This window comes from Candoia aspera, chromosome 1, assembly GCF_035149785.1.
Source record: "Candoia aspera isolate rCanAsp1 chromosome 1, rCanAsp1.hap2, whole genome shotgun sequence".
NCBI classification, from domain to species: Eukaryota; Metazoa; Chordata; class Lepidosauria; order Squamata; family Boidae; genus Candoia; species Candoia aspera.
In genome coordinates, this window is record NC_086153.1 from 187,046,047 (window position 1) to 187,069,485 (window position 23,439).

Consider the following 23,439-nt stretch of genomic DNA (forward strand, 5'->3'; position numbering starts at 1 on the left):
GATACTTTCCATCAACTGTATGAAAGTGTGCAGTCCACACTATTCTACCTCCTGATTTTCTTGTGAGTAATCTGATTAAATACTCAGAGAAGTCTGAGTAGAAAAGGATACTGACACCTTGGAGCATCTGTGTGGATAAAGCTTCTAACCTTTGGTTTGCTCTCAAGCTTTCCCTGGTCCTTTACACCATTCAGCAACCAAGCCCCAAACAATCTTGAAAACATGGGAACATTGTAATACAGTGGTTTACTTTACACACCAAATGCCCCAGATTCAGTCCCAAGCATCTCCAAATAGAGCTGGAAAAGACATCTCTGTAATACTCTGCCACAATGAACCATGCTAAAATAGACGGGCCTGTAAGCTGACTCCATTGCTTATGTTCCTTTATCTCAGGCAGTCAGCACTCCCTTAAAGCTGTAGTTGGCAGGACAGTTCAAGTCAAGTTTGATGTGGCATCTGAAGGGAAATGTGCTGGTAAAAAAGGACTTTCTCCTCAAACCATCAATTTTTCTTTCTAGTCTCACCTCTTAGCTCTATTTTCCCTCTAGCTCTGGACAGTGGACCAGAAGGCTGTAGTGAAAAAAAAGAGTATACTGTAGATCACATTGGTCTTGACAGTCCATCTACATTTGTTTTAAAGAGCCATTCAAGCTTTATTATCTGTTCTACTCTGTACCCTGCTGCACACACTAATGAAACTGCAGTTTTCAAACTTCTTCAGAAGAAGCTGTAGAAAACAAAGTCCATTTTAAGTGGGTCAAGGAGTAAATTGCCTTCTGATTATCTCAGGCAGTCCCACGTTTGAAGCTTGCAACTTTGGATGGAGTTGAAATGTACTGTTTTCATTTTCTTCCTTAATCAGTACACAGACAGTAATATTCTCTCTTTTCCTAAACTTTTGAAATACATTTCTCTGTTTTTAGAAAACAATTATCAACAGGTATCAGTGACAATCATGGTCAACAATATTCTGGAAAATATCATGAAATACTATGTTTATTGCATTGTTATTATTTTTCAAAATGAACTTTTTTTTCCAAAATGCACATATTAGTGCAAATTGCATTAAAATATATACAAGGGTTGTGGTAGCTTTTTCAATTGCAAAATTATGAGCAAATTTAAGATTAAAAATTAGAATCCAAGTGAAACTGACAGATTTATCAGTTTGGCAAGTCCTCTTAGATGATTCTGGACAGCATGTGATGTTCTAACAAAGGATACAATTCCCTTCCAGGTAGCCAGAAATTTACCCAACATGAAGCATTAAAAATGGAATGGAATGGAATGAAATGGAATGGAATGGGCAAAATTGCTTTGATGGAGCCAAAATGCTAACTGATCTGTGGAGTAACATATCAGCTTAGCTCTGTCTTTTGCACAAATATAAATTAGGCACTGCAGTCTCATTTACACATTATACCATTTTAAGACTATCCCAAACACTTGTGGCTTTAGATGATGTCATCAAAAATGCATATACATACATGGTGTTTGTGCAAATAACGAGGGGGATCGTCACCTTTCCTCATGTGCTCGGCGGGCATTATATGACTGGAAATAAACAAATTCACATCCACAGCTAGTATCGGCCAAGAACGTAATGTTTTATGAAGTACGATAAATTCAACTTAAGTACGTAAGAAGAGTTTTATTAGAAGGGAACAAAGTTGCTTCTAGACTATGCATTTATTTTATAGTTACCATGCCTTGTTTATGGAATAGGGGGAAAGGGAGAATATTTTCCCTCTTCTTCCCATACTCATAAAATCTATTCAGGAAGAAAAGCTGGAATATCTCTGTGATGTTCTTTGGACTGGTCATGGTAGGAGACATCAATCTATTAGTATTCTGGAGAAGCTTTTGAGTCTGTTAAAAAGGTTGTGTTCAACTTTAAAAGCCCTTGCATTTCAGTACTGGGGGGTGGGAGGGGGATGCAGGGAAATCTTGCCTGAAGTACAGAATTAGACAATCTGCTGGGCTCACTGTGTTTTAAATTACAGTTCCCATTATACCCTAACCAATGTTTATGCTGGCTGGGGCTTATGAGAATTGTAGTCTAACACATCAGAATTGCTTTGGCTGCTTTCTCCTGTTGAAATGTGACCATCCTAGAGACGTTCAAGCAAGCGAAATAGTTGGAAAGTCTATTTTATTCCTGAAACCATTTTTCTGCAGGACATTATTATGATTAGATGGCAACATTTGATACCAATACCAATGCTGTGAAATGCACTGGCTTATTAATTGGACCTCTGTCAGTATAATGATTTATTTACCAAGAAAAACAGTAGCTTTGTAACTGATCTAGGAACAGGTCCTGTTTTTTACTCTTAACCTTTTGGTTACTGAACAATGAGACTACATTTTGGCCAAACTAATTAAATGCCATTGTCGTTATAATATTTACAGAAACATTAAGTCTCCAGTTCAGATGCAGTGATTAAAGGTTAAAACATAACCTCTTTGGGAAACAATTTTCTTTCAGAGCTTTTGATTGCTCACAGAGCAAAGGTATTTCATCATACAATACAATTAAGATAAAGAATTTGAGAAAGTGGCTTAATTATTAATCAGCTCTTTGAATTACCACTTCCACAGTATAAGCTCAATCTTGCTGGTATACACAGATTGTTAAGTGCAAAAGAATTAAAAATATCAACTTGGATGTTTATCCTGTCATTACTTTTTTGCAGGGGGGTGGGGGGAGAGGAGGATTTGCTAATCAAACATACGGTGTAAAAGATTTAGGCTTTCACTTGCTTTTCATTTTTTATTCTTTATTTTTGTCACCATAATTGTGGAGCTGTCATTCATTACCATAGAAAAAAAAACCCTGTATCTTATGCAATGACTGAAGAACTGTCGACAGCAGAAACATTAAGTCAACCTTTCCTTCAAAGCACCAAAGAGCTTCTTTTGAAATAAAAGTTAACAAATCTGTTAGCAAAGCTTTCTTTCTTTCTTTTTTCTTTGGCAGATGATTTTATAAAAGATCTTTAATATGGTATGCTAGAGAGGAGGGCTGTTGTTGATTGCTTCTCCTTCACTGTCAAGATGTCCCATTTTCCTGTATATTTCTCCAAAGAAGCAGCAAAGCCTACGCTGCCCGGCTCAAGGCCAAGTCTGCCGATGGTTCCTGGCACTCATGTTTCATCATTGTTGATCCTCGCCAGCAAAGCATGTGCAAGGTGAGGGCTTCATTTTACTTGCTGCAGATGGAGTGGTGCAATTTTTTTACGTGTCCATAAGGACAATGTCTTATTTTGGGAGGGGGGACCTTCCATTCAGTGAAGGGGGAGAAACATCCTTAATTCTAAAATTCCTTTCTTCTTTAACTGTGGCCACTGTCAGAGTGAAGCTCTGCAAAAACTCCTCCCTTGAATAGGAAGAACTTGGATATTACTTGCATATCCCCACCTCCAAAGAAAGTGGGAGGGGTATTGATCCCTTCCTAGCAGCTTGCTCAGTATATTCAAAAAGTCTACCATTGTTTCATCATCTAGCCCCCTACTCATATTATACTGATTCTGCAGCCGATAAACCACATGATGCAAATCAGCTATCTTCCAAATATGTCTGACTTCTTTCTTTCTTGCTTTCAAAGGCATGATACCAGAGTTAGACATATGTCTACAACTGTTTTTTTTTAGGATTTGGAGACATTTTCCATGGAATGCTTTGTTAATGGAATGCTGGCCAATGCATTCTTCCACTTGGGCCTATTTTCCAGTAATTTTCCTTGATAGTTCAAACTAAAGATGGAAGTGTGAAAACAGTTGTTGTATGTTGTTCCCTTCCATCTTTATATCAGTGAAGTACTTTATCTTACTATACTTTCTTATGGCTTAATAAATGCAGTTCTCTGGATGGCATGCAAACGGAACAGCAATATTATTATTATTATTATTATTATTATTATTATTATTATTATTATTAGAGAGAGAGAGCCAGTTTGGTGTAATGGTCAAAGCATCAGGCTAGAAACTGGGTGACCGTGAGTTTTAGTCCTGCTTTAGGCACGAAACCAACTGGGTGACCTTGGGCCAGTCAATCTTTCAGCCCTGAGAAGCAGGCAAGGGCAAACCACTTCTGAAATCTTGCCAAGAAAAATGTAGGGACTGGTCCAGGCAGTCGCCAGGAGTCAAGATTGACTCAAAGCCACCAAAACAAACAAACAAACAAACAAAATCCCAGGATAAAAAGAAAATCATAATAACAAATGAGTACAAGATAATTCAGTGTGAAAAAGTCAGCGTCACAGGGTGAAAGTATCAGTTCAAAGCTATGGAATTAATTCAGTTCTACCACTGGGCTTTTAACAACTATATTTATTGTGGAATAAGAACAGTATTGAACATTTCTTTTTTTGAGCCTATTTAAAAAGCAGGTGTGTAACCTCTCTGAAATTTTGGAAAACTTTAGGGTCAAAGGATAGTAAACAGAGATTGTCATTTTGAGCCTTGAAAGCTGCTAGACATATTTGGTCATTAATAAGTAAGTGAAAACTTGGAAGAAGTCTAGTAGCACCTTTTCTTAAATCATAGTAAGTCTTGTTTTACATTTCTTAAAACTTAGACCTGCTGATTTTCTAAGACTGAACATTCCAATTCTTTGTTCCACAGTTCAGATGTGTAACTAATACTAACCGTCATTTTTTTAGTTTTGTTCAGACTAACAAATTTCTTATAAGTCATAAGATTTCAAGAACAACATTTGAAATATATTCACAAGAAACTTAGTTAAGCCTCATTTCAGGATGTCTACTTTGCTGCTTCTGTAAAGGCCAGACCAATGGACTTATATGTACACTTAAATGCATATTTAGCAGGTACATTCAAAAGTACAGTTAAATCGTTCCACCATAGGCCCATAGGTTTTTAGACTACATTGGAGAGATCTGTGTTAGAAAATTCAAAGATGTCTCTGGATGCAAATAAATCCTAATGTGGCTAACTATGGTGTAGTCTAATCATCTGCAAAAGATTTCATTGCCTCTCAAGTCAAGGATGTTTTTACATTTTCATTTAAACTTATGTTATAAATTCTACTGAAATATCTGATCTAGAGAATGGCCTATTCTGATATTTGCTCTTAGTTAATGAATAGTCTGTGGTATTGGCTATTAATTTGATTTGTGTGAGTGCCAAGGGCTGCAGAGAATGTGGTAGTGACCAGCTGACATCGCCAGATGGAGTGGTTTTGGAATTTTCTTATCCCTTTTCTGTTGGGGGGTATTTTAAAAAAACATAAATAAGCAGACCATGTGCCTTGGAGGCTGGGGGAGTGAGGTACAATTTTGAGCCCGTCTTGACTCTTGGAAAGTGCCTGAAAAAGCCCTTGCAGTTTTCTTGGGAACATTTTCAGAAGCGCTTTGTCCTTACTTTCTTGGGTGACTGGCCCAAGCTTCATAGTCTATGCCAAGAATTCATAGTCTCCTGGTTTCTAGTCCAGTGTGTTTAACCACTACACCAAACTGGCTCTCATTGGAGGCTTACCACCTTGATTTTATTTGTTTTGCAACCTCAAATGGATGAAAAAACCATGTCACTCAAATTCGACAATTAGAGGCCACATTTTACTAGTCTGATCTTAAGGACCTCATGGGCCACATAAAGGGACTCTCAGACTGTTTTGTGAATCCCAGATGGATCATCCCTTAATAAAGGTGAAGAGAAACACTGGATTAGAGGCATGGGAAATGTACTTCTGAATCTGAACTCCAGTAACCTTTGGGGATGCCACTGCAACAGGAAGAGTAAGAATCTTGAATGACAATTATGGTATGTCTAGACATTGTAGAGGGGTGGTAGTTTAAGGAATTCATTAAATGAATTATGGGGTAGCACTTCACGTGGTTTGTAAAACAGTCCTATGTTTACTGTAAAGGCGGCCTCGATGCATTGAGGTAACTATGCCGAGAATTGCCATCTTATTGCCTGCTAATATATAAATGAAAGAAATTCAGTTCCAAGCTTTTGATCGCATTCCAATCCCCCCCCCAAAAAGACTCATATGTTCTTTCTGAATACAGATCATTTACATAATGTGCACATCCAAACTCTCTCAGTAATTAGTGAGATTTCCCTTTCCTGTGTTATTCTGATTATACCATAAGGCAACCCATGACTGACTAAGGGTTCTAACTGGTTACAATTACAATGAGAGTTTTATCTTATATGTGACTTTTTAATGTTGCGTTGTGGCATTGTTCTTTTGGTTGCCTGTATTTTAAACCTTATTTCAACCCACAATATCAGTTTTAAAAACTAAGATAAAGCCATCGTGTATTGCTGCACCGTTTATCAAAATGCAGAATCATTTCAGGTTCTGTTAGTGCAAATATTTCTATGAACACAGGTAGCTGGCAAAAATAAACCTGTGTGTATAGGACTTGCTTTTGAAACTGGATGAAGACATTTTTATGGCGAAAACGGCCATCATTTCAGGGGTCCCCAAACTCTTCAGCTCATTGACCCCTTCATGAAGTTTCAGATTGTTCATTGACCTCCAAACATTTATTATATGAAAATAATTTAACAAATACTACTTCAACTAATAGTACTACTACTACTACTACTACTACTAATAATAATAATAGACAACTCCAGGCTGCTCTCACTGGTGGCTGACCATCCAACCCTGGGTAACACTGTCTCACCACTAGCCACCTCACCTTCCGGACTAGGGACTGGTGTGGAGCTCTACAGAAACCCCAAAAATTTAATTGACCCCAATTGACCTTCCATCATTTATCGACCACCTATTGACCCCCAGACATTTACTGACCTCCTTTTGACCCCCAGCCATTTATTGACCCCTTGGATAGTCCCATCAGCCCTGGGGGGTTGATATGGACCACTTTGGGGAAACCTGATCTAGTTCAATAAAAACTCAATGAGTCCTTTTGATTAATTTTTTTAAAAATATTTTTATTAAAAGAGTTATTTACAAAGTAAAAACAATACAAATTTAAAGAAAAAAGTAAGTAAAGAAAAGTAAAAGAAAAGTGATAAGTCCTTTTAATAACAGAGCCAGCTATAGTCAATTTCCTCATATGGGGGTGAAGGGCCAATCAGCATGGCCTGCATGAGAAAGACAAAGCCTCTCGTAAAGGCAGAGCACCCTTGTACTAATAGACTGTACTAACTGCAAAAACGAAGTGGCCAGTTAAACAAAAGTGGATGGGGGACTTGACCACCTGTTTTCCTTCTGACAAGAAAGTCTTTGGAAGTCATGCCAAATGATCCAGTAAATCTGAATTCCCTAAAGGCTGAGTCTCCTCATATGCAGAGAAAAACCAAGTAATATCAAGAGGACGACCAGCAGCAAGCTGGATTGACTCAGTTTCATTGGCAATGAGTACACTGTTGGTAGATTTAAAGGAACATGTCAGGGATAGATCATCATGGAGAAAATCTATCTGTGTGGTCACTAGGTATCAAAAATGACTTGATGCCACATAAAAAACAAGATCTACACAGCTTTCCTCACCAGGCAGTAGTAAGTCTACCAGTTCCTTGCTGCCAAAGTCTGAATGAGTACCTGATGGCAGAGCATTGACCAAATGGATTTTTGAAATCCAGTTCTGGTAGCCCTAGGTGGTGAAATGATGAGGGAATTTTCTTTAAAAACAGACTTTTACCTGTATTTGGTAAATGGCCCCACCCAAAAGACTTTCTTTACAGCAATCAAGAAAACATTGCAATGGAAAGGAGAAGTGCTATCTGTTGTAATTTCCTTTCCTCTGGAATGATGGTTTCCAGACTATGAACTTTCTGCAAAGCAGGACTTCATATTTTCACAATGATAAATTGCAAGAAGCAGGGAGCAACACTGACACATGCTCTGCACTTGAAGTACTTGTGTGCAATGTTGTGATGTGAGTCTGGAAAAGTACAGCTTACATCATGACACATGTTTTATCATTTTGGCATCATAGCAGTTAGGAACAAACACCTATATATGGTAGGCCCATCTGAATTGCCAGAATCCTTTCTTATTTGACATTTCATAAATGAACATTTGTCATGGTCCCAGGTCCCACCATTTCTATACCAGCTCCTGAAAGAGCTAGATCTATAGTTACCTTTCTATGTTTCCATTTCTATGATATGTCTGGGTTTGTACTTTTAAGTTAAACTAGAATTCTTCTTTCTGTTAACCAAGGGTCATTGAAGAAGTCATTTGTTGTTTATTCGTTTAGTCACTTCCGACTCTTCGTGACCTCATGGACCAGCCCACGCCAGAGCTTCCTGTCCATCGTCAACACCCCCAGCTCCCCCAGGGACGAGTCTGTCACCTCTAGAATATCATCCATCCACCTTGCCCTTGGTCGGCCCCTCTTCCTTTTGCCCTCCACTCTCCCTAGCATCAGCATCTTCTCCAGGGTGTCCTGTCTTCTCATTATGTGGCCAAAGTATTTCAGTTTTGCCTTTAATATCATTCCCTCAAGTGAGCAATCTGGCTTTATTTCCTGGAGGATGGACTGGTTTGATCTTCTTGCAGTCCAAGGCACTCTCAGAATTTTCCTCCAACACCACAGTTCCAAAGCATCGATCTTCCTTCTCTCAGCCTTCCTTATGGTCCAGCTCTCGCAGCCATATGTTACTACGGGGAACACCATTGCTTTAACTATGCGGACCTTTGTTGTCAGTGTGATGTCTCTGCTCTTAACTATTTTATCGAGATTGGTCATTGCTCTTCTCCCAAGGATTAAGCGTCTTCTGATTTCCTGACTGCAGTCAGCATCTGCAGTAATCTTTGCACCTAGAAATACAAAGTCTTTCACTGCTTCTACATTTCCTCCCTCTATTTGCCAGTTATCAATCAAGCTGGTTGCCATAATCTTGGTTTTTTTGAGGTTCAGCTGCAAGCCAGCTTTTGCACTTTCTTCTTTCACCTTCATCATAAGGCTGCTCAGTTCCTCTTCGCTTTCAGCCATCAAAGTGGTATCATCTGCATATCTGAGGTTGTTAATGTTTCTTCCCGTAATTTTAACTCCAGCCTTGGATTCCTCAAGCCCAGCATGTCGCATGATGTGTTCTGTGTACAAGTTGAATAGGCAGGGTGAGAGGATACAGCCCTGCCATACTCCTTTCCCAATCTTAAACCAGTCCGTTGTTCCGTGGTCTGTTCCTACTGTTGCTACTTGGTCGTTATACAGATTCTTCAGGAGGCAGACAAGATGACTTGGTATCCCCATACCACTAAGAACTTACCACAATTTGTTATGGTCCACACAGTCAAAGGCTTTAGAATAGTCAATAAAACAGAAATAGATGTTTTTCTGAAACACCCTGGCTTTTTCCATTATCCAGCGGATATTGGCAATTTGGTCCCGAGTTCCTCTGCCTTTTCTAAACCCAGCTTGTACATCTGGCAATTCTCGCTCCATGAATTGTTGAAGTCTACCTTGCAGGATCTTGAGCATTACCTTACTGGCATGTGAAATGAGTGCCACTGTTCGATAGTTTGAACATTCTTTAGTGTTTCCCTTTTTTGGTATGGGGATATAAGTTGATTTTTTCCACTCTGATGGCCATTCTTGTGTTTTCCAAATTTGCTGGCATATAGCATGCAATACCTTGACAGCATCATCTTGCAAGATTTTGAACAGTTCAGCTGGGATGCCATCGTCTCCTGCTGCCTTGCTATTAGCAATGCTTCTTAAGGCCCATTCAACCTCACTCTTTAGGATGTCTGGCTCTAGCTCACTGACCACACCGTCAAAGCTATCCCTGATATTGTTATCCTTCCTATACAGGTCTTCCATATATTCTTGCCACCTTTTCTTGATCTCTTCTTCTTCTGTTAGGTCCTTGCCATCTTTGTTATTGATCATACCCATTGTTGCTTGGAATTTACCTCCAATGTTTCTAATTTTCTGAAAGAGGTCTCTTGTCCTTCCTATTCTATTGTCTTCTTCCACTTCCACGCATTGCTTGTTTAAAAATAATTCCTTATCTCTTCTGGCTAACCTCTGGAATTTTGCATTTAATTGGGCATATCTCCCCCTATCACTGTTGCCTTTTGCTTTCCTTCTTTCTTGGGCTACTTCTAGTGTCTCAGCAGACAGCCATTTTGCCTTCTTGGTTTTCTCTTTCTTTGGGATGTATTTTGTTGGCGCCTCTTGAACAATGTTGCAGACTTCTGTCCATAGTTCTTCCGGGACCCTATCTACTAAGTCCAGTCCCTTAAATCGATTCTTCACCTCCACTGCATATTCCTTAGGGATATTAGTGAGCTCATATCTAGCTGATCTGTGGGTCTTCCCTAATCTCTTTAGTCTGATCCTAAATTGTGCAAGAAGAAGTTCATGAACTGAACTACAGTCAGCTCCAGGTCTTGTTTTTACCGACTGTATAGATGTCCGCCACCTTTGGCTACAAAGGATGTAGTCAATCTGATTTCGGTGTTGTCCTCCTGGGGAAGTCCATGTATAAAGCTGTCTCTTAGGTTGCTGGAAGAGAGTGCTTGTTATGCAGAGTGAGTTGTCTTGGCAAAATTCTATCAGCCTATGTCCTGCTTCATTTTGTTCTCCCAGGCCATGCTTACCTGTAATTCCAGGTGTCATTTGACTGCCCACCTTAGCATTCCAGTCTTCCATGATGAAAATAACATCTCTTTTAGGTGTGTTGTCCAGTAGGTGCTGCAGATCCTCATAGAACTGCTCTACTTCAGCTTCTTCAGCATCTGTGGTTGGGGCGTATATTTGGATCACTGTGATGTTAGATGGCTTGCCCTGAATTTGAATTGAGATCATTCTATCATTTTTTGGATTGTATCCAAGCACTGGTTTAGCCACTTTACGATTAATTATGAAGGCTACTCCATTTCTTCTGTGGTCCTCTTGTCCACAGTAGTAGGTCTGGTGGTCATTTGATGTGAAGTGGCCCATTCCAGTCCATTTCAGTTCACTGACGCCCAGAATGTCTATCTTTAATCTTGACATCTCACCAATAAGCACATTCAATTTGCCCTGGCTCATAGATCTTACATTCCAGGTTCCAATGGTGTGTTGATCCTTAGAACATCGGATTCGCCGTTCACCACCAGCACCGTCGGCCGCTAGCCGTCCTTTCGGCTTTGAGCTAGCTGCGTCATAACATCTGAGGCTAGTTGAACTCATTGTAATGGTTGCCTAATCCCAAATACTCAGTCTCACAAGCCCGGGCTTAAAGATAACCGATTTATTAAAGGAATAGTATGCAAATACAGAGAAAGCTGAGAATGAGCAAAAGCGCGCCAAATACAAACTTAAAAGCCTTGCTTCCAACCCAGTCCCGCCCTGAGCGCTCGTTAGCAACCACCCCCTCCCAGGTGCTAGCAACCGTTACATCTGCCTGGGAAAGTAACCTTGAACAGAGTTGCACACCCAAACATACATTCCAAAGTAGCAAAATAAAGAACACAGCAATAATGGAAAATACCAGCAAACGTTCAAGCATGTAATACACGGATTAAAGGTTTGACATGTGAAACGTTACGATGTTAACAGAACATTGAAGTGGTGAACATGACATATCGCCCCCCTAAAAAAAATGCTAAGGAGCTGGCTTGTCCGGATAGGCAGAGTGAAAACGAGCAACAAGGTTGGGAGAGCGAACATCGTGACCAGAAACCCCTTCAGGATGAGGAAAATGTTTCCAACGGATGAGATACTGCAAAGTGGAGCGCTGGCGGCATGAGTCAAGGATTTCCTTGACTTCTAAGTGTTGTTGGTTATCGATCATGATGGGAGGTGGTGAGGTCGGCTGGGGATGCCAGCGGTCCGACTGCAGGTACGGTTTGAGTAAGCTGCAATGGAAAACAGGATGCAAACGTTTATGGGGCAGATCAAGTTTGAAAGTTACAGGGTTAATTTGTGCAATAATAGGGAAAGGACCAACAAATTTAGGACCAAGTTTTTTCGAGGGTTGTGGTGATTTGATGAATTTTGTGGATAGATAGACTTTATCCCCCACAGCAAACGTAGGTTGGGGGGAGCGTTTGGCATCTGCATGTCTTTTATAGGTAGTTTGGGCATGGCAAAGGGCTCATTGAATGTTTTGCCATGAGTCTTTTAGAGTTTCAGCCCAGTCAGTGAGAGAGGCTGGCAGTGATTGTGGATGCGGGAGTTCTGGTATCGGGACGAACTCACGGCCAAAGACAGTTTTAAAAGGAACTTGTCCAGTGCTTTGATGTACAGCGTTGTTATAGGCAACTTCAGCAAACGGGAGCAGGTCCACCCAGTTGTCCTGTTGATAATTGACGAATGCCCGCAAATATTGTTCTAGTGTTGAATTAACAGCCTCAGTAGATCCGTCTCCGGATGCCATGCAGTGGAGAGGGCTTGTTCGGTGCCAATCAGTTTTAAAAATGCCCGCCAAAACTGTGACGTAAATTGTGAGCCCCTGTCACTCACCAAACGGGCGGGGATTCCGTGAAGGTGGTACATGTGTACGAGGAATAGGCGTGCCAGCTGTTGCGCGGTGGGGATGGAAGCGCATGGGATAAAATGCGCTTGTTTTGAGAAAAAGTCCTTTACCACCCAAATGACTGTTTTTCGTTGACTGGGTGGGAGGTCGACAATAAAATCCATGGATATGTCCTGCCATGGGTAGGAAGGGGTTGCCACAGGTTGCAGAAAGCCTTGAGGCTTGCCAGTTTTGCGCTTGGTTGTTGCGCACACAGGGCAAGCAGCCACATAAGCTTTAAGGTCTTTCAGAAGAGTTGGCCACCAGAATTGACGTCTGATGAGGTGAAGGGTTTTAAGGTACCCAAAATGTCCAGCCAACTTATCGTCATGGCAGCGCTGGAGGATCGTCTTTCGTAAAGCCTCAGGGACATACAGATGATCGTTTCGCCAGGCAAAGTCCTCAGTAAAAGTTACAGTGTTTAAGTTTGCCTGTAACCAAGTGTCAGATTTCAGGTGGAAAAGCAACTGTTGTTTCAAGTCTGATGGAATTGGCAAACGTGCCGGACGGGAGGGAGGCGGAGCGGTCTGGTGTTGAGCCTGTTGCGCTTGCGTCTGACTGCGTGTTACAGCTGCCAAACTCAATTGCTTTTCCGTCCATACAGTACCCTGCACCGTTGGCCCAGGTCCAGCATCTTGGGGTCTGCGTGATAAAGCATCTGCTAAAAAGTTTTTCCTGCCTGGTATAAACTTGAGTGTGAAATCAAAGCGACTGAAAAATTCAGCCCATCGAAGTTGTTTGGGGCTGAGTTTCCGACTGGTGCTTAATGCTTCCAGGTTCTTATGATCAGTCCACACTTTGAAAGGGTGGGAAGCCCCTTCTAATAAGTGACGCCAGGTTTCCAGGGCCGTTTTGACAGCAAACGCCTCTTTCTCCCAAACATGCCACCTTCTCTCTGTTTCTGTGAACTTGTGAGAGAGGTAGGCACAAGGTTTTAAAGTGCCAGATTGGTCTGCTTGAAGCAGAAGTGCTCCGATGGAGAAATCAGAGGCATCAACCTGCACTACGAAAGGTTTAGTTGGGTCAGGATGCTGCAAAATAGGTTCAGTGGTGAAAGTCTGTTTGAGCGCATCGAATGCTTGTTGGCAGGCTGGGGTCCATTTAAGGAGCGCTCCTGGGGTCTTTGAACGTCGCATATCCCCCTGAGCTTTAGTTTTTAATAGTTCAGTAAGGGGAAGGGCAGTTTCAGCAAAATTTTGGGCAAATGCCCTATAGAAGTTGGCGAATCCAAGGAAACTTTGTAATTGCCGCCTGGTACGGGGAGGTTCCCATGCCAAAATGGCTTCAACCTTGGCAGGGTCCATCTCAATGCCCTTTGCTGAAATTCTATATCCCAGGTAATCAATTTGTGATTGATGGAAGGCACACTTAGACAGTTTCGCATACAACTCTGCTTTTCTCAGTTTAGCAAGCACTTGACGTACCAAGTGAATATGTTCTGCCATGGTTTCAGTATAAATCAATACATCATCCAAATACACTAATACCCCTTTAAATAGGTGGTCATGCAAGACCTCATTGATGAGTTGCATAAAAACCTCAGGTGCCCCAGACAAACCAAAAGGCAACACTTCATATTGGAAAGCCCCGAGAGGACAGTTAAACGCTGTTTTCCACTCATCCCCTTCCCTTATGCAAATGCGAAAATAGGCTTCCCTTAAATCTAATTTTGAGAAGATTTTGCCTCTGGCCAGATGTGATAACATATCTTTGATGAGGGGTAAAGGATATTTATTTAATATTGATACTGCATTGAGCCCGCGGAAATCGGTACATAGTCTCAAAGAACCATCCTTTTTTGGTCTAAAGAGAACAGGTGCCCCCACCGGGGAGTTTGCTGGCTCAATGAAACCCCTAGCTAGGTTTTTGTCAATGAATTCCCTCAGTGTAGCCAGCTCTTTAGGAGACATGGCATAGATTTTTGGGTGAGGTAATTTCGCATTGGGCAGAAATTCAATGGCACAGTCTGTCTTTCGGTGAGGCAGTAAGCGATCTGCTTCCTTCTCTCCAAACACATCTGCAAAATCTTGGTATTGCTTGGGCAGTCCTTCTAGGGGTTCAAGTGTTTGTACAGTGGTGGTAGCCACCCGTCCACCCTCAATGTCCTCCAATAAGTCTTTTTCTGGTGCTTTATAAAATCCATCAGCAAACGTTACAGTTCTATGCAGCCAGTCGATAAAAGGGTTTTGTTGTACGACCAAGGCATTCCCAAAATGACTAAAGGACCCCCCACTGGAGCTATGACAAAAGGTAATTTCTCCCAATGGGTACCCATTTGCAAAGCCACCAGTCCTGTGGAGTGGGTGACTGCTTTTCCCCCAGCCATAGTTCCATCCAATTGTGTGAAGATCATTGGCCGTTGCAAAGGGAACGTGGGCAGTTCTAAGGCAGCTACAACATCGGGATGCATTAGCGAACGTGAACAACCCGAATCTAGCATAGCCCAGACTTCCACAGTTTTGGTTCTAGATCCCAATTTCAATTTGACAGTCAGTGTAGGAAAATTCCCACTCACCGAATCGTGGTCGCGCCCGGTTTCTTCCACCTGCCCAATGGCGCCCTTCAGAGCAGGTGGTAGCCTTTTCCCGCCGGCTGGTCGAACTGTAATTCCTCCTCCTCTTCCCCAAATGGGAGGTCTGAAGGGTCGACTTCTGCGCAGGCAGCCCTCATCTTACGCGGTAATGATGCCAATTTTCCCGACGATTTCCCTGGCCGTTCCTCCGGTCTGCTTTTCGGGCACGAAGTGGCACGATGCCCTTCCTTCCCGCATCTCAGGCACCTTTCGCAAATTGTCGTTCTCTTTCTTCCTCCCAACTTTTCGTTTTAGGGCGGCTTGAAAATCCCATGGCACGAGCCCCTTTACTTGCTCTGCCCTGCTTCAGTTCCTTGCTATGGGCAAACGTTTCTAGAGTGTTTTCCACGCTGCCCGCCAACTGTATCCACCCATTCAACGTTTTGGGATCGTCCCGACACAAAGCCCACCGAAGGACTTCCGTTTCCAGTCCTTGTTTAAACATTTCCATTAAAGTTGACTGGGACCAATCCTCCACCTTTCCCGCCAGGGCTTTAAATTCCAAAGCGTAGTCTGCGACGGAGAGGGTTCCCTGATAAAGTTTTTTCAGCGCCCTTTTCGCTCCCTCTTGGGCCAAGGGGTCTTCAAAATGCTGTTTTAGTGCCCACAGAAACTCATCAAAGTCCTCTAACTCCTTAGCTTCTGTTTGGCATAATTGCACATACCAATCCGCTGCCCTCCCCTTCAGCTTGTTGGCAATAATATTAATTTTACCCTGTTCTGAACGAAAACATCGCCCCCAATCTTCCATATAATGTCTAGCATTGGTAATGAAAAAAGAGAGCTTGGTAGGGTCGCCATCAAACTTTACCCCAAACGGTGGAAGGGTTCTTATCGGTTCCGCCGGCTGTGTGGCTCCGCAAACGTCAACGCACGTCGAGCCCCCAGTGGTGGCCGATCCCTGGTTGCTCTCGACTCCCTTCCCCTCGATTGTCGGGAAGTCCGAGTCCTACTTCTTCCCCTGAGTGACGGGGACCTCTCTCTCGGGTTAGCCAGTTGGGTGGGGTCTTCCTCCCAATCTTCCTGCAGGGACCCCAACCCTCTGGGGATATCCTTCAGGAGGGCCACTATCATATCCATTTTATCCTCTATTGCTTTCATGCGGGCAGGGGTGACAGGCTCTTCTAAGGGTCCAGTGGTCACTACCACCCTCGGTGATAAGGGGATTTCATGTTCCCAGGATGGCTGTGGTGATTCCCTCCCCATTCTTGCTTCCACCTCGGGTTGGAGTTCACCCCTTGTAGCACCCTGCACTGCCAACAATAGATCATCCAATTGGGCATCCCGCTTATCTCGACGTGCTGCCCTTTGGGCTCGCGAACTCGGAGCTACCAGGGTCTTTGTCGAGTCCGGCTCTTCTTCGCTCCCATCACTCTCGCGTAGTTGAGGTTCTGTCATCGCTAGTGCTCCCCTTTACCCAAACTTGGATGGAGCTAGCGGAAGATGATATAAATGATTCTCAGCTTTATGTAATGGTTGCCTAATCCCAAATACTCAGTCTCACAAGCCCGGGCTTAAAGATAACCGATTTATTAAAGGAATAGTATGCAAATACAGAGAAAGCTGAGAATGAGCAAAAGCGCGCCAAATACAAACTTAAAAGCCTTGCTTCCAACCCAGTCCCGCCCCGAGCGCTCGTTAGCAACCACCCCCTCCCAGGTGCTAGCAACCGTTACATCTGCCTGGGAAAGTAACCTTGAACAGAGTTGCAAACCCAAACATACATTCCAAAGTAGCAAAATAAAGAACACAGCAATAATGGAAAATACCAGCAAACGTTCAAGCATGTAATACACGGATTAAAGGTTTGACATGTGAAACGTTACGATGTTAACAGAACATTGAAATGGTGAACATGACACTCATCCTCTGTTCCTCCCCAGTAGCATGTTGACCATCTTCCGACCTGGGGGTCTCATCTTCCAATGGTATACCGACATATCTCTGGTTGTACTGATCCATTTAGTTTTCACGGCAAGAATACTGGGGTGGGTTGCCATTACCTTCCCCAGGGATCGCATTTAGTCTGGCCTCTCTGTCATAACCTTCCCGTCTTGGATGGCCCTTCATGGTTTAGCTCATGGCATCATTGAGGTGCTCAAGCTCCAGCACCACGACAAGGTAACGATCCTTTGCTGAAGAAGAAGTCATAGTGGGTGGCTTATTAGGTTCTCTCTACATGCAGACCCAAACCAAACAAACCACATTACAGTTTAATGTGATATGTGAACTCAGACTATGCGTTTCATATTCAGGGCTGCTTGCCATTCTCTTCTGACATTATGGAAGGTTGAATGCTTTTTATAGTCAGGGTTCATGGCACTAGTGAATTAGCATGGAGGATGCAGAGATCAATACTTACGGTATAACATGCAGCAACTATCTGTTTTGTGAATGAAAGTTAAGGGCTCTTCAGGTAACATTTATCATATGTGAAGGGTTAGCATGGTTCTTTAAATAATATTATAATTAAGTTGTCTCATGTTAAACATCTTAAACTTAATCATGGAAATTATTTGGAGTGAATACTGTATATGACACTTTAAAAAAAAATCTCAGGGCTGCTTAATATTTTGCATGGTTCCTTCATTCAAAATTGTGCATTTTTCCTTGCTTCTTATTGACCAATTCATTTTATTAGAGCAAATAAAAGGGCATTGTTGTCTCCTGACCACAGTCAGTAGTTACTCAGTATCATGGTTTGAAGCCTCCCATTGTGATTTGCCTCTTGCCTTGCTTATGCTGTTGATATTGAAGAATGCAAGCTTTGTTCATATAGCTAGATCCCCACTGCTTGTCCATTCCAACACAGGGATCTTTCAGCTTCAATACAGCAAAGAGAGATGTGGTACTACATCAATCCCTTTTAAGAAAACCTGGTTACATTCAATACAACAAAGACTTGTATTGTTGTAACAGTCAATCTATACCAGCCTTCTGCCCAAAGAAAACAGTTTCAAGTATTACAGAACATGACACCTCCTTCCTCTATAAGATTTTGGCTTCAGTCATGTCTTGTGTACTTTGCTGGTATTCTGCTGTTTAGGAAGCATAACTGATCCTTTTGAGTCAGCTGTATGCTTGACATCCCACTCCAGTTTAGAAAATATTAAATTGTTTATGCATCTTAGAATGATAGACACTGAGTTCACCTTGCTTAAAGGTAAAGGTAAAGGTTTCCCTTGACGTAAAGTCCAGTCGTGTCCGACTCTAGGGGGCGGTGCTCATCTCTGTTTCAAAGCCTTGGAGCCGGCGTTGTCCATAGGACACTTCTGGGTCATGTGGCCAGCATGACTCACGGAACGCCGTTACCTTCCTGCCGAAGCGGTACCAATTAATCTACTCACATTTGCATGTTTTCGAACTGCTTGGTGTGCAGAAGCTGGGACGAGCAACGGGAGCTCACCCCGCTGCGCGGTTTCGAACCGCCGACCTTCCGATCGACAGCTCAGCGGTTTAACCCGCAGCGCCACCGCGTCCCACCTTGCTTACCTAATGGAAAATTATGGCAGCTATAACTCTCTTTGAGGCCGTCTGAAAAATCCTTAGGAGCGAGATGGGGCTACACACTCCATTTCCTCTGGTCCAGCCACCCAAAGTTGATGGGGAAGGTTTGCAAAACAACTGTGAACAAATAAGCTGAATGCTGCCACAACCTCTCACTGAACAAGCTAGAAGAATGATGAATCACACTGGGTTGGTGGAGGAAATCACTGCTACACTAAGAGTCTTTATGGTAACAAACTCATATTCAATATGTTAGGCTTGATTTACTATTGAAACCACAAGGTGGCTGAAGCTGAACAGTTCTTCCCTGTCAACATGGAGAGGTTAAAGTGCCCCCATTTTTTTTCCAGCACTCCAAAACAGAGTTAATTGGTAGTAAGTGTCCACTCCCTTAGTTATAGAAGGATTAGTTTAAGACTAGAGACAACAATTGAGCCAGGAAGTTGGCTTTCATGGAAGTTGCTGTGAAGAAGCAGAGCAGGTACATTTACACAGCTGAAGTTAAAGATCATCTGTTACGAAACAAGACCATGGTGGATCTGCAATCAGTTATATGATGCTCATGGACCACAGACCCTTTCCTGAAAGCTTGGAGCCAGAGACTTCCCTTTTGCAGCTGAAAATTCTTGGTTATATAATATACTGTGGCAATCCTTCTTGAACAGAGTCTTCTGAAATGGAATGGCTGGAGAAAAAAGCTGATTAAAATATAACCATTTGAGACATTACAATAAATAAAACTTTTTTGAAATATTTGGAAATTGATCAGTTTCGTTTTTAAATGGCAGTTTCCTTTTTCATTTGTGACTGATGACAAATTGCAAGGTTTTTTTTATTGATTGTCAGTTTGCTAATCTTCCGTTTTAAGGGCAAAAAGAGCAATGTTGACAAAAATATTTATGTTTTTGAGTTTATCGATGGCTAAAGCTTTCATAGATTGTTAATCTGGATCATTTGGAAGTACTTGGTATAATGTTTCCTTTATTCACTTTCGTAACATATTACATATTAATTACACCCCAGTTTGTTTTTTTCTTTTGGCCTTCTCCACCTTGCTCACAGCACACCACAGAAGACTGAATGTCATCTCAGAAGATAACCCGTGCTGACATAGAGGTCTTCACATGTCCTCTTATAACATATACACTATGGCCAGATCCTACAGAATTATTACATCCTCTTCACCAGTTTACTAAATGTGGACTGAAGTTTCTAGAAATCTGGGAACCTTTCATAATGTATATTAGAATATCAGAAAAAATAATAATCAAACGATTACTTATAACAGGTGCTTTCTAAATGTTGAATTGTGGTGCTAAGAACCTATGTTGTCTCAATTTCTTTCTGTTGTTTTGACCAATAACACTTTATGTGATGCAGCCAAAACATTGTTTTCACTTCACATATTGATTCAAAAGTGTTTCCCTTTTCTCTGTGACCAGTTTATAATAATACGAAAAGGCAATCACAACACAAATGAAAATACCATTTCAAGGTAAGAACCAATCCATCCCTCGTCTCTTCTGAGAGGTGAGTTGGCTTCCGCTATTGAACCAGAGCTACTAATCCTGCAATATTGCTAGAAAATATTTGAATATTTTAATCATTGGATAACTTTATTCAAGTTAATATTGCAGAGATCATGCAGTCTGTATGGAGTCTGAAATGCACCTATTCCCTTTTTTCCTATCTAAAACTCAATTTACTGACATGTTCAGGAGGAGAATGAATATGGATTCTAATGGGTTTCTTTCCAACTAGAAATTCCTTTTTTCTTCAACCTGAACAGTAATTATATTACTGGATGTTTGGCTGCCTTGGCTTTTGCTGAAGCTTAAATTTAATATGAAGGTTGAAGTCCTAAACCCACTTAACCAAGGAATAAGTGGCTCTGAACACCATGAACTTTACTCCTGAGCCAGCATGCACAGGATTGCACCATTGATAAAGGAGGATACCCAGTAGATTTGCAACCTCTTCCTATCCTGCCGTTCCAAACTGGGTCAGAATAAAGGAGCTGCCACTTTATGAAAAGGTTAATTCAGGAAAAGCTGGGTGCCAGAGAGGTACACCCTGTGCTCAGTTCAGAAACTATTATTCAATTATCTAAAAGACTTACTGTATCTATGGAAACACCTGGGAGGAAGGGGAGCAAAGCTTAATCTTTTCAAGACTGTTCAAGGATAAAAAAATACTCTCTTTGCCTATACATACTGGAAAAAACGAGCACTGGTGTTTTGATTAGTGACCTTGTAGTATTATGAAGTGGGTGGAAATAAGAAAGGATGGCAGATGGAAGCAAATGACTGTAAACACTGACTTCGAGGCTAATTGAACATGTTGTAAAAGACAGTTGGAAAACAGGCCGTATGTATCAATAACAGCCTCTCTCCCCTCCCCCTCCCCCCCACTGGAGAGGTGTATGCAGAGAAGCCATTCCTATAGCCAAAGAGGGTTCTGGAAAATTGAGAAGTGTGTGTGTTTTCTTCATCGTTCCTCTAATCCACTTTATCTTTTCCTGGCAGAAAAAGTCTGATTTCATTCCTTGTTGCTGCTTTCCCCCTCCTTTCTCTCACTAGTTACTTTACTTTAGCAGCTCAGTCAGGTAGATGTTTCCTCAGCAATAACAGAGCTCAAGTTTGAAAACAGCAAATGCTTTCTTGATATGCCAAGAGGGACAAGCATAAGACTGTAGTTTCTGGCATTCCCGCAAAAAATCGTTTGCTCCACCTATAGTGAAAGAGGGACAGTGAGGCTTTTGCTGCCAGTGACACTATTATTCATTACAGCTTTTTCTCCAATCCCTTCCAGCATTCGCAGAGTGTCATGAGTCATCATAATGGGTCACCCCTTGCCTGAAAAGAATAAAGGTACAGCTGTCTTACCCCAAAAGCCTTCAAGCTTCCATTTTGGCTTCAAGAACTCTCTTCCCCCTCTTATTCTCCCATTTGGGGAAGCTCTATAGTTGTAGATGGGATGTTGTCCAACTTTTTGTTACAATGGGCTGCTCTATGAGGAACTGTATTTTCTTTCTCACATTCTACACATAATGAGCGATCCATTTATAGGCAAGATGGGAGGGCTGTGCTGTTTGCCCTGCCCTTGAAACTGCCATTCATCTGTGTCTCTTCCCCCTCACATTGACATGTTGAACATTACCATCTGAGAAGAGACACCTATGTGTGTAGGTTTTGTGCTCTTCATGGATATTGATTTATTACCAAAATGTTTATATTACCCAGCTATGTAGACTCCGAGTGGTTTACGAAGTAAAAAAATAAATAAAGCGTAAAATAAATGCACCAATAAAATAGTATCAAAACCTAAAGGCTGCCTCGTCACCATCAGAAATGTCCACTTAAAAAGAATGGAATGCCAAGAGCAACAGAACCAAAACTACAATTATCTCTGTGTTCCTCCATGTATTCCACAATGCCAAGGTCAAGACCAAGAAAGCCTTTTCTGGCCCATGCTCCTCTCAACTTGCAGGAGGACAAGACCATAAGCAGAATCTCTGTAGATGGACAGAATCATTATGCATGAAATATATAAATGTTTTGTTTGTCTCTGGCATCCCTGCAAGGCAAAAACTCTCTCTACTGACCAACCTTCTCAAGCATAGCAAATTAGCAGCCATGGTGATTTTATCTTACTGGCAGATACTTCTTTTAAGTGTTCTTCAGTAAAAATAATTATAGGAAGTTGTCAACAATCAGGATGAGCTCCTGACGCCCTGTAGTTGGTCCAGCTGTAGGAACATATGGGAAAGAAAACATTTTTCCTGCCCAAAGTCCAGAACTGAACAAAAGCATGTGAAAATCCCCACCTCCCTTGCAGGTAAGGAATGTTTTAATGAGAAATTCCCTTTTTAAACAAGATAGCCAAATCACTAGATGTAAAAGGGAGAAATAGGAAGAACAAGTAAAGACAATAAAACAGAGAGAATTGTAAGCAACAAAGTCAATATAATTATGCTAGTTATTAGTATCTGTTTGAATATATAGGTAGTATTGATTTTAGGATATAGGAAAAGTTCATTGTGGGGGGGTGGGCTATGATAGCAAACACCCAGCCTTCCATGAAGGTTGCTTGATAGGCCTTTTATGCATCTGCTTCTCTCCCTTTCAGAGCAAAGGGAGAGATTCTCTCCCTTTTTGCTGTCTATAAAAGTGAGATTCTCACACTTTTATAGACAGCAAAAATAAAGGAAAACCAGCATCTACTGATTGGACAAAACAAGTGTTGCACTCTAGCTCTGATGTCAGAACTCTATCCAACAAATCACAACAATACTTACTGGCTGAAATCACCATCTCAATGACTCTACTATTGAATAACGAAGGCACTGGTCTGTTTCCACCATATACTATATGTGTTGAGAAGAACTTGTATCAAAGACACATATACAAAAGAAAGGATGCATTTTGGTCTATTCAGATTTCCCAGCATAGGACCAATTTACCAGACACAGTTAGGGGCACTGGTGAGTTGTAACACATGAGGGTTTGTCACTCACAGTCACTGAAAATCTGTGATGCACAAGGATCATACTCCAGCTGGGAAAGGATAGAAGAGAGAGGCAGCCACAGATTTTTATGCTATAGATTGAGGGTAGCTTATTATTGTGGTTCACAAACTCATCCAGGCAACTTAGTTATACAGATTTAGGTTAGATCTTACGGCAACCAATCCCAAGAGAATTTTCAGAAGTTAATATTTTAAGTTTTTCAGTTTAAATGTTGGAAACCTTTTCATTAAATATCTTGGGGCAAATTTTGCTTTAAAACAGGCCAATTATTTTTCAAGATATGTAGATAAAGGTTTATTGAGTCCCAGTTAAACCCTGGATGCTATGCTTTCATCTGGCAGGGGAGGTTTTAGACATCACTAATTTTGACT

The 23,439-nt window shown here is 41.6% G+C and overlaps 1 long non-coding RNA gene across 1 annotated transcript in view; it reads left to right on the forward strand.

Moving 5' to 3' along the window:
• Positions 1-3,564, forward strand: part of LOC134489337 (uncharacterized) — a 31,697-nt gene extending 28,133 nt beyond the window's left edge. Inside the window, exon 2 of the long non-coding RNA XR_010067105.1 lies at positions 2,984-3,564. This is a non-coding gene — a long non-coding RNA (uncharacterized LOC134489337). The remainder of the gene's footprint in view (positions 1-2,983) is intronic.
• Positions 3,565-23,439: the final 19,875 nt, after the last annotated feature.